Genomic DNA, 17,019 nt, shown 5'->3' on the forward strand with positions numbered 1-17,019 from the left:
AGGACAAAGAGTGCACGGGCATCGGGCCTGCTGCCCGCGATCGGTGCCCACCGATCGCGGGCCCATGGCACCCTTGGCACGGCCGTGGTACTGCCGTGCCAATCGGTGCTATGGTTTTAAAAATCGACAGTTTACGGCCGTTTTTATGAACGGCCAGACCAGGTGTGTTTGCCGTTCGTAAAAACAGCCGTAAAGGGCTGGGAACTCGGCCCATCCATCAGCTGAGAATCGCTGCCGGCCGTAAAAAAACGGCGGCAGCGATTCGTATCGGGAGTCGGGCGTGGGTGGGGGGGGGGGGGAGAATAGCGGGAGGGCGTCGGAACAGCGTGGCCGTAAAATTTTACGAGCCACGCTATTCTCCGCACCGTCGGGAGTGCGGAGAATCGCGCCCAAGGCATCTAATGATATCTGTTGTTGTTTAAACTTGCCCACACCCTTTGTTCAAAAAGGTTTTTGCCTACCATGAAGTTGATGATAGCGTGAACTGATAGAGGCACTGTGTGGGAAACAGAACATTTGGGACCTGAGTGAACGGATGAACCAATAGGGTATCTCATTAACTAATGTGATTTAATGATTGGGAAATAAATAGTAGAAGGACTGAAATGGAGGATAAATTACAGGCGGGTGAATTCAATGTCAATCAAGGAACAGAAACAGAAATAAAGGGAGGGAAACATGGGATTGACAGTAAAGAAAGTGAAGCTTCTTTTTAAAAAATGGACATTTAAAAATCTTCCCAAAATATGCAAAACCTGAATCAATGCGATTCCACATTTGGAGCAGTTATTTTTTGGTTCCAGAGAATAGCATTGATAGTCATTAAAATGTTCACATAATTTAAAGGGCACTTGTGCTTAGAATGATATGCTTTAATTTTTTTTTGGCATGTTTAATGGCAATTGATGAGTTAATACCCCACAAGTTCTTTAAAGGAAAGACTACAAGCAAAATGCAATTTTTATAAAGCTGAAGGCGGAGCATGCTCCTTGCCTGAGGCATTTTTACCCATAAATAATTCGCCTTGCTGTTATTTTCATAGCAAATTTTGGCTTCTTAAGATTTCACAGGATCTTCTGTTACCACCACAATTACATTTAACATTCCATTTTCTGTTTACACCCCAATTTCTCTGGTATTCTATTTAAAATATATGCTTTATGGTTCTTTTTATTCTTTATGCCCATGCTTGAAAGAAATAAATATAAGCACAAAATGTAATTACATATCACAGAATCACAGAACAACAGAATAGTGCAGTGCAGAAGAGTCTCTTCGGCCCATTGAGTCTGCACCGGTGCATGAAACACCCTGATCTGCCTACCTAATTGCATTTGTCATCACTTGACCCATAGCCTTGAATGTTAAGATGTGCCAAGTACTCATCCAGGTACTTTTTATAGGATGTGAGGCATCCCACCTCTACCACTCTCCCTGGCAGTGCATTCCAGACCATCACCACTCTCTGGGTAAAAAGGTTTTCCTCAAATCTCCCCTCAACCCCCTGCCCCTCACCTTGAACTTGTGTCCCCCCATAACTGACCCTTCAACTAAGGGGAACAGCTGCTCCATATCCACCCTGTCCATGCCCCTCATAATCTTGTACACCTCAATCAGGTCACTCCTCAGTGTTCTCTACTCCAGAGAAAACAACCCAAGCCTATCCAACCTCTCTTTATAACTTAAATGTTCCATCCCAGACAACATCCTGGTGAATCTTCTCTGCACCCCCTCCAGTACAATTACATCCTTACTATAATGTGGCGACCAGAATTGCACACAGTACTCCAGCTGTGGCCTCGCTAAAGTTCTGTACAGCTCCATCATGCCATCCCTGCTTTTGTAATCTATGCCCCGATTGATAAAAGCAAGTGTCCCATTTGCCTTTTTCACCACCTTTTAACCTACGCTTCTGCCTTCAGAAATCTATGGACAAACAAGTCAAAATCCCTTTGTTCTTCAGAACTTCCCAATGTCAGACTTTTCATAGTATACTTCCTTGTCAAATTACTCCTTCCAGAGTGTATCACCTCACACTTTTCAGGGTTAAATTCCATCTGCCACTTATCCACCCATTGTATATCTGTGTATATCTTCCTGTAACCCAAGGCACTCAACTCACTGGTAACCAGCCGGCCAATCTTTGTGTCACCCACAAACCTACTGATCCTACCCCCACATAGTCATCTATGTCATTTATATAAATTACAAGAAATCTGATAAATGCACATATACCCACATGGGTCAGCGCTCGTTTGCATGTATGAGCTCTAGAATTACCACAGTTATCCAAATAACATTTGGAGCAATCAAAGGAACCATAACTGATTTAATGAGCCATTTGCAATTTCACTGTACGGACCGTGTGTATGTAGACATGCATGGCTTAATCTTTGAGACAAGCTTATGTTACTGGCAGGATCAACCAGGTAAATATGAATCACAAAAAATGTAAGAAATCATTCAAAAGTGCCAAACAAAAAATAACTAAAAATAATTAATCAAAAGAAAAAAATGCATAAAAGAAAAAAAATGGTTAAAAATGGATGAAAAATAAATAAATTTTTTGATAACTCAATACAATCGATTTTTTGTTGGTATTCAATTGTCTATTAGACAATAAGTAAAACATAATAAACAATTGGGACAATATACTCCTTATAATTCATATTTTAATTACTCATGTTTTGGGGGCTTATGATGCATTAATCTTGATTCCACATTTACCAGGAGCTTTGATGGCATCTAGAACAGTCATTCAAAGGATTACAAGAAGAAATATCAATTAGCTGTCATCACAGTTGTTTTCAAGAGGGTTATTTTTAACTGAGGCATCATTTAACTAATAAAATGCCAAAATATTGTGTAATCATTTTTCATTTGCTAATTTTATTTGTGTTTAGTCTTACCAATGGACCTGACTACAAATCATTTTGAGACCTTGATATTATAGCAAAGCCTCCCCATAAAGGATGATGTGATAAAACAATACGTTTAATTTGTTAAAATATAAATTTAGAGCACCCAATAATTTTTTTTTCCAATTAATGGGCAATTTAGCGTGGCCAATTCACCTACCCTGCACATCTTTTTGGGTTGTGGGGGTGAAACCCAGGCAGACATGGGAGAATGTGTAAACTCCACGTGGACAGTGACCCAGGACCGGGATCAAACCCGGGTCCTCGGGGCCGTGAGACAACAGTACTGACCACTGTACCGCTGTGCTGCCCCAAACAATATGTTTAATAAAGTATGTATGCTTTTAAAAAATAGTGTTTTCCAAAACTTTTTTCCCCGGGACCCATTTTCACCAAGTGGCCGACCTTCACGGCCAACGCCGGCCGACATTTGCAATACACCATTTTTGCTTACGTTTAATGCGTTGGGTGAGCCTGCTTGGTCCTCACGATCTCATTTGCTTTGTCATTCAATGTTACATATTTGCTAAGGACATCAGCTAATGGTTTATGTTCTCCTGCATCCTTCGAAACAAATCAAGAGGTTTGTCCTCAAACTCACCATGCTTTGTCTTCCAATGCCTTTGACGTTTTGAGGATTTAAAACTGTAATATACCAGTTCTTTCCTGCATATAACACACATGGACTTTGCATCCTGATTTGTACTGGCACAATTAACAAAGCCATACCTCGAGAAATCATTTTTATTCTGCCTTGTTCCCAATTTCAGTTTCTCCTTATTGTGCTGTTCACCAGAGGCCCCAGAGCTCTGAATATAGCTCACACGAGCATAACTTTGTCCTGCCGTGGACTCTCCTGTGCAGCTCTCACAAGCACTGCTTTGTCTGTCATGGACTCTCCTGTGCAGCTCTCTTTAGCAGATTCCGTTGTGAGCTCCTGGTCGATTTGTTTTTTGGCCCTTTCTTCCTTATAACAAAACAATCAATCTTCAATTCTTCACAGTCCTTTGGCTTGCTGGCTCACAGCTAGAAAATTGAGGAATCGCTCCTCTGTGATTTCACGGCAAAAGCACGGATGTATGCGTGACGTCAGTTTATGTGCCAGATGTGTGATCTGCTCTCTGTGCCACTTCTGGTGGGAAGACTGTACCTTCACATTTAAAACCCAGTAGCAGCCGGCTTTCCCAACTTAAAAGCCGGTTGTGGCCATTGGACGCATCTCCCGTGATCGGGCACTCCGCAATCGATAGCTCCATGACTCTCTTGACACCTGCCCATGATCCAGCAGTGGGCCGTGATCCACAGTTTGAAAAACCTTGCTTTAAAAAAAAGTTCTCTCATCAATGAAGCAGGTGTATTTCTAAACCATTAAAGCTAAATATTCCTTAGATGCATTTCAACATGCATGTGACCATTTAATTATAAACCGCATATCTTGCAATGATTTCTGATGTACCTCAATCTAATGTTGATATTTATACTTTCTCATCCCTCTAGGTTTCTCTGTGATACACAGAGGACCTATTCACAGGCTGTTAACCAATTAATTCAATAAACAATTTTTCGTCAAATTGTCAATTAACCAAGAAAATATCCAAAGATTTTTGATCATTTAAAATTTTCTAATTCAATTTCTACTGTAGTAATGCTAGTGGAATCTATCTAAAAATAATAATTGGCAACATAATATTATACTGGGTTAATATTCCAGTGATCCAAGATCTGGTGAGGTAATCCACAGCAGATGGAATTTGATTCGGTAAAAATCTGGAATTAAGAGTCTACATATGACCATGAAACCATTGTCCAGAGTCAGAAAAACCCATTTGGTTCACTAACCTGCCATCCTTACCTGGTCTCAGGCCTACATGTCACCCCAGACCCACAGCAATGTGGTTGACTCTGAAATAGCCTACCAAGCCACTCAGTTCTATCAAACCGTGAAAAGAAGTCTCAAAATCCTGGAACTCCCTTCCTAACAGCACTGTGGACGTTGCTACACCATGTGGTGATTCAAGAAGGCAGCTCGCCATCACCTCCTCAAGGACAATTAGAGTTGGGCAATAAATGCTGGTCTAGTCTGAGTCCACTTTATTTATTTTTTAAGTACAGTTACAGAACAAGGAAAATTGTTAGCATTTAAAATAATTTGGTTGCTGAAAGAGTAACAAAGAGATTTGAATGCAAAAACGTAACCTACGCTGATAGTATAGAAAATATAGATTCAGAAAACTGACAGTTCAGTCGGAGCCTATTTGATGCATTGTGCCTGTGATAATGTTAGATCCTTATCTGAAGCTATCTCCTCTCAATATATTCCTCGTTGCTGTTTTAGTCTCCACCTTAAAATACATTTTTGTCCAGATTTCCCATGGTTCTAACAACTCCAAGAAAAGAAGATCTTGTAGTAAATTTCCACTATAATTTTTTATGTAATAATCATGAGTTTGCCATTCATTGATTGGCAAGTGAAAATAATCTTTCACAGTTTGCACTCAAAAAACTTTCCTAATTTTGAAAACTTGTTAATTTTCTGCAATAAAACTTTCAGGCTATTTTTAATAAATATAACCTTCTATTCATGGTATATTTCTAACAAATCTACACTGTAATCTTTCCAGTGCTCTGTTATCCTTCCTATAATGAGGTGTCCAGAACTGCATACAATACTCTAACTGCAACTAAACCATTTGTAGCACAAGTTCATGATTTAATATTCAATGTCCCATATACTAAACACCCAGAATCCTATTGGCTTTTTAAAATGCCCATTCTTTCTGCAATTTCACCTTGAGGGATTGATGTATCTGGACTCTTGGATATTTGTTCCTCCTCTCGGATAAGAATGTCATTGTAATGGGAGACTTCGGTGGTGGCGATGTGGTGAGCAGTTGCACATGCAATGGCTCCCAGCAAGGTACTTGGTATTGGCCCTTTCTGCCTGGTTTATGGGCAATTTTCTGAATTTGATTAAATAGGCCCTCTCGCTCAAGTAATGTCCAACAGAAGTAGTTCAAAGCAGAAGTCAGGCAAGGGAGCATCAACGGAATCAAAAGTTCCTAAATCTCCGGCAGGGAGGAACATGGTGGTGGCTTATGCTGAGTTTGTGGCCCCTCAGTTGATGACTTAGAAGTTGGGTAAGTTCCTGAGCAACGAATTTAAGAAGCAGCAGGCAATTGCTGAGGATCTGGAGAAGACAATGGAGGGTGCTTTGGCCCCAATTCGGGGGACCATGGACAAGATGGATCAGCAGATATAGGTACATGGGCGATGATACAGAAGGTTGAGGTGGTGCTCTCTAACCACACTGATCGGATTGCCTTCTGGCGGAGGAGTGGAGGGCGCTAAAGGCCAAGGTTGACGATCTGGAGAACCGCTCCAGGCAGCAAATCCTAAGGTTCATTGGGCTACCGGAGGGCCTAGAGCGCTCCAATTCTACGAACTATGGGCGGGATACACTGGTCACGTCCGCCTGGCGACCGGGGGGGGGGGGGGGGGGGGGGGGGGGGCCTACCTCGGGCAATCATAGGTTACATCGGTACCTGGATAAGGAGTCGGTCCTGAGGTGGGTGAAAGACTAAGGAGACTGTAGATGGGAGGGCAATGCCATCAGAATATACCAAGATGTTGGGCTGGAGCTAGCGAGAAGATTTGTGCCATTTAATAATGCCAAGGCAGTGCTGTACAGGAGCAACGTGAGGTTTGACGTGGTGTACCTGGCTTCTCTTCGGGTAACCTTTGAGGACAGAGACTATGATGCGCCAGAGGATGCAAATGAGATTTTCAGGAAGCACGGATTGGGGGTTGACTAAAGTGCTTGAGGACTGTGGAGTTTGTTGTTTGTTCGTTGTTAAGTTCATGTATTTGTATCTTGTGGGTGATTTTTGTAATGCGGAGTTTGGGGTTTGTTCCTGGGCTTGCCTTTGTTCTGGGTAAAGTTGGGGTTTGTATATTGCACTGTTGAACTTTATTTTTGGGGAGGGGGTCTGGGTGTTGTTTTTTTTCTCTTGGGTTCTGTAATAAAGTTTGGTTTGGGCGGGAGGGGTTGATCGTTGATATATTGCTGTGTTGACTTTGATTTTCACTCTGTGCGCGGGTCACCCTGCCAGCAGTATAGCTAGTTAACGGGAGTGAAATCAGGGGGATGTCTACGGCTTGTTACCATGCAGGTGGGTTTTTTTAAGGTCATGAGCTTAAGCTTTTTGTTTCTGTTTTGTTTGGGCTTGGAGTAAGGGAGGGGGGCTTTTGTTCTTCTGTTGGTTGTTCGATTGGTGAATGGGGTGGGGCTGGGTGAGGGAGGGGGAGGGAGATGGGGGAGGAGGGGGAGGGGGAGACTGCTGACAATGACAATTCCTTTGTTTTGGGACTGGCTTTATGGGGGATGTGCAGCTACCTGTGAGCCTGGAGCTGCCGCAGGTTGAGGCATTGCTGGATTGCCTCCGAGGGTGGAAATGGCTAATCCTGAGCTCGGGAGGGGGGAGGGCAGGGGAAGGGGGAGTGGCCAGAGGACCCCGATTCAGTTGATAACTTGGAATGTGAGAGGGTTAAAGGTCCCGTGTTTTTGCACACTTGAGAAGTTTGAAAGTGGATGTGTTTTTTTACAGGAGACCCATTTAAGAATTCAGGATCAAACGAGGTTGCAGAAGGGATGGGCGGGACATGTACATCACTCGGGTTTTGATTGTAGGGAGCAGGGGGCTGCTGTGTTGATTACTAAGAGGCTGGCATTTTCTGCGGGCAATATATTGTCAGACTCAGTCGGCAGGTACGTATTAGTCAGTGGGTTGTTGGCAGGCACACCAGTGATGCTGATGTCAATGTGTATGCACTGAACTGGGATGACTCGGCATTCATTCAAGTCCATTCATGGTGTCTATTCACTTTAATTGTGTTTTGGATCTGACTTTGGATAGGTCGAGTTCCAAGTCTCGGTGAAAGAGTTGTTGGTATTCACTGAATGGATGCTTAGGGATAAATTTGGGACAGTTGAGAAGCAGAGACTGGTGGACTCCATTCTCGAGGTGGTCCACCAGTCCTCAATCGCCCTGACGCCAGGGTTATTGGTGGCCAGAAAGGAGCTTGGGTTATTGACAACTTGTAAGCTGTGTCACTCAAAGGTGACTTTCTATGAGTATGGGAGAAGGCCAGTCGTCTGTTGGCTCACCAGCTTAGGTGGCAGACAACTTTCCAGGAAATTGTGCAGGTCAGGGACTCGGGTGGTGGGATAGTTTCTGCCCCTGTGAAGGTTAATGAGGTGTTTGAGGCCTTCTACCATGGGTTGTATGAGTCAGAGCCTCCAGTAGGGGACTCATCAATGAGACAATTTTTGGATGGGTTGATCTTCCCAGTGGTAAAGTAGGAGAGAAGGCAGAAGTTGGAGATGCTGATTGGGCTGGAGGAGATCAAGAGTTGTATTTGGTTAATGCAGATGGGCAAGGCACCAGGACCGGATGGGTTCCCCATTGAATTTTATAAACAGTTTGCTGGTCAGCTGTTCCCACTTGTGCTGGATATGTTTAATGATTCCATGTCCCAAGGGGTGTCACAGGCACAATTTCCTTGATCCTGAAGAAGGACAAGGATCCTGTGGAATGTGGGTTGTGTTGCCTGTCTCATTGTTAAATGTTGGCGCTAAATTGTTGGCTAAGGTGCTGACGATGAGATTGGAACCCTGCCTACCGGGGGTGATTTCGGAGGAGCAGACTGGATTTGTTAAAGGTCGGCAGTTGTCGGCCAATATTAGGAAATTGTTAAATGTTGTGTTGTTGCCGTCCTTAGAGACCAGGCCAGAGGTGATTACTTTGATGGATGAGAAGGCATTTGATGGGGTTGAGTGGGCGTACCTCTTTGAGATCCTGGGGCGGTTTGGCTTCGGGCCAAATTTATTTAATGGATTAGGTTTTTATACAGGGCCCCCACCGTGAGTGTGCATACTAATGACCTGAGATTGGGTTATTTCCTACTGAAGAGGGGTACAAGACAGAGGTGCCCCTTGTCTCCACTGTTGTTTGTTTTAGCAATCGAACTGCTGGCCATTGCATTGAGGTTGTCTACTGGATGGAGGGGGATAGAGTATGGGGTTAGGCAGCATAATGTGACCTTATATGTGGATGATCAATTACTATATATTATAGACCCTCTCTACAATGTGGTGGATATAATGGAGCTGCACAGGAAGTTTGGCTCCTTTTTAGGGTATAAACTTTATCTGGGTAAGAGAGAATTTTTTCCAATGAACCCCCGGGGATGGGAGCTGATCTTGGGAGGCTGCCGTTTCGTCCTGCCAAGTCTACCTTCTGGTACCTAGGTATCCGGGTGCCCATGATTGGGCCACGCTTAATAAATGTAACTTTTCTAGTCTGGTAGATGGGTGGAAGGCCGATTTGAAAAGGTGACCCTCTGACCCTAGCGGGAAGGGTACAAATAGTGAAGACAAATATTCTCGCAAGGTTTTTGTTTATTCCAGTGTCTCTCAGTCTTTCTTCCCAAGGCTTTCTTCTGTTGGGTTAACAAATTGATATCTACTTTTGTTTGGGCTGGTAAGGCTCTTTGGATTTGAGGAATGTTTTTGCAAAGGGATAGGTAGTCGGGAGGTTTGGCATTGCCCAATCTGTTGAGCTATTACTGGGCGGCAAATATTGAGAAGGTGCGGGGTGGTTTGAGGATCCAGATTCTATCTGGCGGCGGATGGAGGAGGTTTTGTGCATAAGGTCGGGTCTGAGGGCTCTGGTTACAGTGCCACACCCCTTTTCCCCCTGCTAGATTCTCTTCAAGATCGGTGGTGATAGGCAGCATATTACATTGGGTTCCATGTCTCCATTGGGCTTCGATTTGCAGAAGCCATAGGTTTGTGCCGTTTGGCTTAAATTCATCATTTAGGGCAGAGGAGAGGAAGGTTTAGATTCACGTTTCTGGAGGGTAGATTTACCGGCCTAGATGACTGTTAGAGAAGTTCAAGCTCCCGAGAGAGAATGTATTTAGGTATTTTCAGGGGTGTGATTTTTTACACAAGGAACTATCTTCATTTCCCCTGGTGCTGTCACCCTCGTTTATGGACAGGGTCATGTCCGTAGCCAAGTTCGGAGAGGGTAAGATTTTGGAGGTTTATGGGCAGGTGTTGCCAATGGAGCAGGTATAGTTGGAGGAGGTAAAAAGGAAGTGGGAGGATGAGTTGGGTTGGGTCTATGAGGGGGGATTGTGGAATGAGGCTCTTTACAGGGTCAACTTCACATCTTTGTGTGTGAGGTTAAGCCTGATCCAGTTCAAGGTGGTGCTCAGGGTGCACCTGATTAGGGTGCATATAAGTGGGTTCTTCTCGGGTGTGGAGGATAGGTGTTAGCGGTGCTCCGGGGGACCGACAAATCACACGCACATGTTTTGTCTTGCCCCAAGCTTGTTAGTTTCTGTGTCTCCTTTTTTGATACAATGTCAGGGATTTTTGTCATTCAGCTGGAACCGTGCCCATTGGTGGCCACTTTTGGAGTATTGGACTCAGCTGTGTTGCAGGTCTCTTAGCCTTCACCTCGCTAATTGCCTGGAGGTGAGTTCTGCTTATGTGGAGGTCCCTGGTGCCGCCTCAGACCTTGGCTTGTTTGAGGGACCTGATGGAATTTTTTGCACCTAGAGGAGATCAATTATACCAGGAGGGGGTTGGTGATATAGTTCTAGGTGGCAGCCCTTCATCTAATTTTTCAAGGAACTGGTTACCATCAGCTGTGGCAGGGTGGGGGTTCATCTTTTTCATAGATCATAGAATTTACAGTGCAGAAGGAGGCCATTCGGCCCATCGAGTCTGCACCGGCTCCTGGAACGAGCACACTACCCAAGGTCAACACCTCCACCCCACCCCCATAACCTAGTTACCCCACCCAACACTAAGGGCAATTTTGGACACTAAGGGCAATTTATCATGGCCAATCCACCTAACCTGCACATCTTTGGACTGTGGGAGGAAACCGGAGCACCCGGAGGAAACCCACGCACACATGGGGAGGATGTGCAGACTCCGCACAGACAGTGACCCAAGCCGGAATCGAACCTGGGACCCTGGAGCTGTGAAGCGATTGTGCTATCCACAATGCTACTGTGCTGCCCCAAGTCAGGTTAATGATTTGTTAATGCTTTGTTTTCTTTCTGTGTGGTTGAGGGGGAGGGGGTTTGGAGGGACTGGGTGGGTGCATTTTGGGAATAAGACAGGGTTGGGTTGGTTGTATTGTGGTTGGGTTTGTTGCATTGAAAATGTTGTTTGAATAAAAATATTTTAGAAAAGAATGTCATTGTTTAGGGCCAATTTTCTTTTCACTTTTTTCCCTCCAATTTGTGCTGCTTCACATTGAACTGCATCTATTGGCACACTCTGCAAACTTATTTATTCATCTATTCCAACACCCTGCACTTACCCTCACAGTTTTCTATGTCCACTATTTTGATTTTATTACCAAAGCTCAATATCATTTCCTTTCTGCCTATGTTCAAGTTACAAATATAAATTTAGGTTGCAGCACAGATCTCAAGGATGCTTCCACTGTCAACAAAAATATGCCTGTGCATTCATTAATGCCAATTTAATTGATGGAAAATAATTTGGGTATGATTGTTGATCACACACTCCGATGGCACCCTCTTAATGAAAAGCTGTCACCAGACTAATCAAATAGGACATACCTCCCCAAAGCATTTGATGATAAGATTTTAAAAAGATAATTTTAACCCTTTCTTATAGTAATGAGATATATTTGTATTGTTTTGGGCACTCTGCTTTGAAAATAAATCCGGTGCACTGGAAATTTTTCAAAGAACATCAAAACGATTCAGACATCAAACTCCAAATTCGGCACAGGAGTAGACCAGTTAGCCCCTCACTCCTGTTCCACCATTCAGTTAAGATTATGGCCAATCTGTACCTCAATTCCAATTATCTGTCTTTGCACTATATCCCTTGATGTCTTTACCGAACAAAATCTATTTCAATCTTGGAAATTTCAATGAATAAAATGGGGTCTGCCAAGGTTGCACCCAACTGAAGCATAACATAACCTCCTTTGTATTCCTTCCAATTTGAGATCAAGGTCAATATTCCATTAGGCCTTCTGATTACTTTTACCTGTGCAATAGGTTTTAATGATTTGTTTACCTGAACACCCAAACCTTTTGTTCCCCCACAGTTTATATTCCTTCACCATTTAAAAAAATGTTCTGACTTGCCTTTCTTATATCCAACTGGTGTACATTGGACTCCATTTACCAACCTGTCCACTCACCTCATCCATCTATATCCCTTTGCAATTTTTTGATTCCTTCTTACTGGTCTTCCTAACTTTAGAGGAGAGGTGACAATACTTTTTTCAGAACAGTAAAGAAAACTGAGAAGAGAGGTATTGCACACCTTTAAAATCTTAAATGTTACTGTTTATTCATAGAGCATTATTGCACAGATGCCGGCCATTTGACCAGTAAAGGCTTTGCTAATGTAATTTTCTATTTCAGTAATTTATTGTAATCTCACATTCCTGCTTGCTCCCCAAACTCTTCTCTATTCTTATTTTTCAGGTACGTAATTCCATTTGGAAATGATTTATGGACTCTCTTTCAACAGTGTTTTGTAGTAGTTACAATACAATACATACAAATAGGCTAATTAACTTAAAATATGATTAAAGATTGCTGAAAAAAGAGACGTGCTATTGAGGTTTTTTGTCTTGCATTCATCAGGATAGATTCGTAAGAATATCAAATATAAAGGAAACAACAATTTATACTGCATGAAAAGATTGTGCTGAGTGGCTGACAAGAAGACTCTAGTTGGTGAAAGCACCAGAGAACAGTTATCTCCCAAGCTCTGTTTAAATTCAAACCAGACAGGTTAACTCTCATTGGTCAGGTGGCCTTGGAAAGGGTTCACGGGAGGTTTATAAGAATGATCCCTGGAATGAAGAACTTGTCGTATGAGGAACGGTTGAGGACTCTGGGTCTGTACTCGTTGGAGTTTAGAAGGTGAGGGGGGGATCTTATTGAAACTTACAGGATACTGCGAGGCCTGGATAGAGTGAACGTGGAGAGGATGTTTCCAGTTGTAGGAAAAACTAGAACCAGGGAACACCATCTCAGACTAAAGTGACGATCCTTTAAAACAGAGATGAGGAGGGCTTTCTTCAGTCAGACGCTGGTGAATCTGTGGAACTTTATCGCAGAAGGCTGTGGAGGCCAAATCACTGAGTGTCTTTAATGCAGAGATAGATAGGTTCTTGATTAATAAGGGGATCAGGGGTTATGGGGAGAAGGCAGGAGGATGGGGATGAGAAAATATCAGCCATGATTAAATGGCGGAGCAGTCTCGATGGGCCGAGTGGCCTAATTCTGCACCAATGTCTTATGGTCTTATACCATTTGTGTCAAACCTAAAAGACATTCTGCCTATCACACAAATTAATAATATGGTATAAGAATTTCAGTGCCAGTGTGATTCCAGGTATGCAGGCCATACGTCCCAATAACTGGCAGATCACATCAAACAGAACATCCCTTTGGCTGTTCGCGAAAAGCAAAGCACTGACAGTACCCAACCAGCCCATGATTGTAAAATTCAAAGCATAGTGTCTAACATGAGATGTGATTCCATGGTAGACAACAATTACCAAACAATCCTGATTGTGCTAAGAATTACACCGAAAACCAATTTAACATTATCAGTCAGGCTCACAGTGTGGCTCACTTACATGTGCTATAAACCACAGATATTCACATGCAAAGCCTGTCCCTTACAGACAGAAAGAACATGTCCATGCATTGCACCTTTTTCAACTAAACAAATGCTTGGGGGACAGCCCTTTCCTGGTTCATTCCCCATGGCAGTGCCTTGATCAATCACAATTGACATGCCTAGTTTGAATTTAGACAAAAGCTTATCAATTACTGAATCACAGAATTGTTATGGCACAGAAGGCGGCCATTTGGCCCATTGTGTCTACACTGCTTTCTCATGCTGTCTCCATGACAGGATGAAAAGCTTCAATAGCTCATCTCTTTTTACAGCAATGCTCAAGTTTTGTACTTCTAGGCGGCTATATGATTGAAAAGTTAGAACCCAAATACCAAACAGCAGACCTCAAGCAACAAATTTCCACAAGAGAGATCGTTATTTGGAAGACTACCATTAAAAAGTGGCCAGTATTATGTCAATTACCCCCTTTAGAAATGAACTGAATTAATATCTGGTTACAAATGGTTAGGCTAAGTATAGACAGATGATACAATACGTTCAGAAAACCATGCTTTCAACCATGTCAAAATTAATAATGGTTGCACTTTTAATTTGGTATCGTGAAGTTTTTACTAAATTACATTCAATAGGTACAGAAATGTGTCAGGATTTTCTTTTAAGGTTTTACCAGCGATTATTCACCTTTTTAGGATATTAATCAATTAGGGAAGAGGTGATAGCAGCACACAATGCACATAACTGATTCAAAGGTGTGGAATTGATTGGCCAAATGCATTTTTGTCTCTTGCTTTCTTGTGTTATTCTGTCGACAGGAGTTGTCCACACAAATGACCTCAGGATGTTGCATCCATTAGGGTATGGAAATAATTGCCTTTATTGAGTATCTCTCCATATGGTACAACTGAGATTGGTGAGGGAGAACACATTTCCATGTGCACCAAACAAGTTTACACCTCATGGTGTTAGCTGTAGTTGAGTTGGTAGCTGCCGCCTCTGAGTCAGAAAGTTATGAATTCACATAGCACTCCAGAAAATTGAGCACACAGTCTAGGGCAGGCTGACACTGAGGGAGTTATACTGTTGGAGATTCCATCTTTTGGAAGAGATATTAAAGCCTAGCTGTCCTCAGGTGGACATGAAAAGTCCCATGGCACTATTTAAAACAAGAGCATGGGTGTTATCCTCTGTTTCCTGGATGATATTTACCCCTCAAATGACCTCAGATGACTATCTGGTCATTATCTCGCTGCAGTTTGCAGAGCCCTGCTGTATGCAAATTAGCTACCGCATTTTCTACTCTACAACAAGTGCATAATTAGTTATGAAGTGCTTTGGGAGGTGTTAGTGATGTGAAAGGCACTATATAAATGCAACTTTTTCTTTCTTTACTCATTTGTACTCAATAATTCTTCATGAACTCTGTCTATTCTTTACTGTTGTGAATTGTGAATTGTGACGTGCAATTGTATTTTCTCTTTTTACTTTTAAGAATCACAATTTTAAAAAACTACTTATTCATATGGCGAATATCAGTGTCATTGATTGAGCACTACATAATTTGAACAACATAGTAAGGTGCAACAGGAGGTGAAATTCCTTTATGTTGTTCTTGCATCTCATTGCTTTACGTGGGATCTTACTAGAGAAAATTGGCTCAATTGGCTCATCACATAATAACAGTGACTGCACTTCAAAAGGGAAATTATTAGTTATGAAGTGTTTTGGGATGTGCTGAGATTGTGAAAAATGCTATCTGAATATAAGTTTTTTCTTGTAATAAAATCCTTACATCTGTTAAACTTATACTTGCGCTTAAGGGTACGAGATACTCTACACAGCAGGAATGATGCTACATACATGGAAACAAAAATGACACTGTAAGTACACACATGTACTATATATATATGCACAATCATGTGCTCAAGTATAAAGATACATTTATTGATTAAATATGTGCACTGCACTGAATTGTATACATAGTTACATAGCATAACATAACACATAGAAAGAACAATGGATATAAATACATAGACACATTGTTGCCATTAATTTTGTGTAGATAGATCTCAAATCTAGGAGATATTGGATACATAAACCTTCATCTTATTTCCATCGCCCCACCTCTGAAAAGGAAATAATTTATCATTGCTTTCCTTTCAGTGAAGGAATCTGTTCTATTTTTCAAACTTTTTTCCAATTAAGAGGCAATTTAGCGTGGAAAATCCACCTACCCTGTACATCTTTGGGTTGTGTTGGCAAGACCCATTCAGTCACGGGGAGAATGTGCAAACTCCACACGGACAGTGACCCAGGGTCAGGATCAAACCCGGGTCCTCCGCACCTTGAGTGCTCACCATTGCATCACGGTGCCGCCTTTCTTCTTTATGATGAAATCACTACAATATTTTATAAACTGTTCCATTATTCATAATTGTAATTCCAAACTTACTAGATCTCAAGGTTTAGGAACAAAGAACTGTCACCTAACCTTCTTCATTTCTGCTGCTGCTATTCACGATTCAAACTTTCATCACAATATTTTCTGTAAAGGTTGCAGTAAAATTCAAAATTTGGAAAAAGAAGTGATCATTCTTCCATTTGTCTATAAATGAACCGGAATTAAATTGGAATCTACCACATGACAATAAAGAACAGAAAAGTAAAGCAAACTGTTCTGAGAAAAAGCATATTCAATTTTGTTGATTGTACTATTTATATCTCGCAGTATTTGGAATTGGCAGTCTGAACATAAAGTACAATAATATGATGAAATGGGATAAACTGGTAGTACTTAGTGAGTCATGTCAGTGTTTTTGGTACCCAAAGTGGTTATTTAAGATAATTGTGGACAAAAACTAAAGAAGGAATCATCCAGTTGACATTTCTATCTGCCTTTCACAGCCTATTTTCATCCTACATGGTGCCTCTTTGAAGAGAAGAACAGAGAACAATTAACAATTCGCATATGAAGTCCCTCATAAGAGATTGGTGCTAACAATGAATTGTGTGGAATTGAAGGAAAATTATTGACCTGATTAGGAAATCTCCTGAGCAGCAGGAGACAGGGGATGCAAAGATAAGGAAATTAAGGATGGTATCAAAATGAAAGGAAAAGCATATAAAATTGTAAAGATTAGTAGCAGAAAAGAAGATAGAGGAAACGTTTAGTAACCAGCAAAGGATGACTAATAAAATCATGAAGAGGGAAAAAATAGATTATGAGAGCAAGTTATTAAAAAGAAAAACAGTCACTAAGAGCTTCAACAAGTTTATGAAAAGGAACAGAATAGCTAAAGTTAATCCTTTGGAGGATAACACTGGGGAATTAAGAAGGGGAAATAAGAAAATAGCTGAGACTTTTAACAAATATTTTATATCTGT

General features: G+C 41.9%; 1 long non-coding RNA gene across 1 annotated transcript; it reads right to left on the reverse strand.

Moving 5' to 3' along the window:
* Positions 1–2,367: 2,367 nt before the first annotated feature.
* On the reverse strand, positions 2,368–15,527 carry LOC119973696. Its single transcript, XR_005462379.1, has 3 exons — positions 15,515–15,527; positions 14,185–14,188; positions 2,368–2,403 (listed from the first exon to the last, which is right to left on the reverse strand). It is a non-coding gene; the product is annotated as an uncharacterized LOC119973696 (long non-coding RNA).
* Positions 15,528–17,019: the final 1,492 nt, after the last annotated feature.

This window comes from Scyliorhinus canicula, chromosome 11, assembly GCF_902713615.1.
Source record: "Scyliorhinus canicula chromosome 11, sScyCan1.1, whole genome shotgun sequence".
In the NCBI taxonomy this organism is placed as follows: Eukaryota; Metazoa; Chordata; class Chondrichthyes; order Carcharhiniformes; family Scyliorhinidae; genus Scyliorhinus; species Scyliorhinus canicula.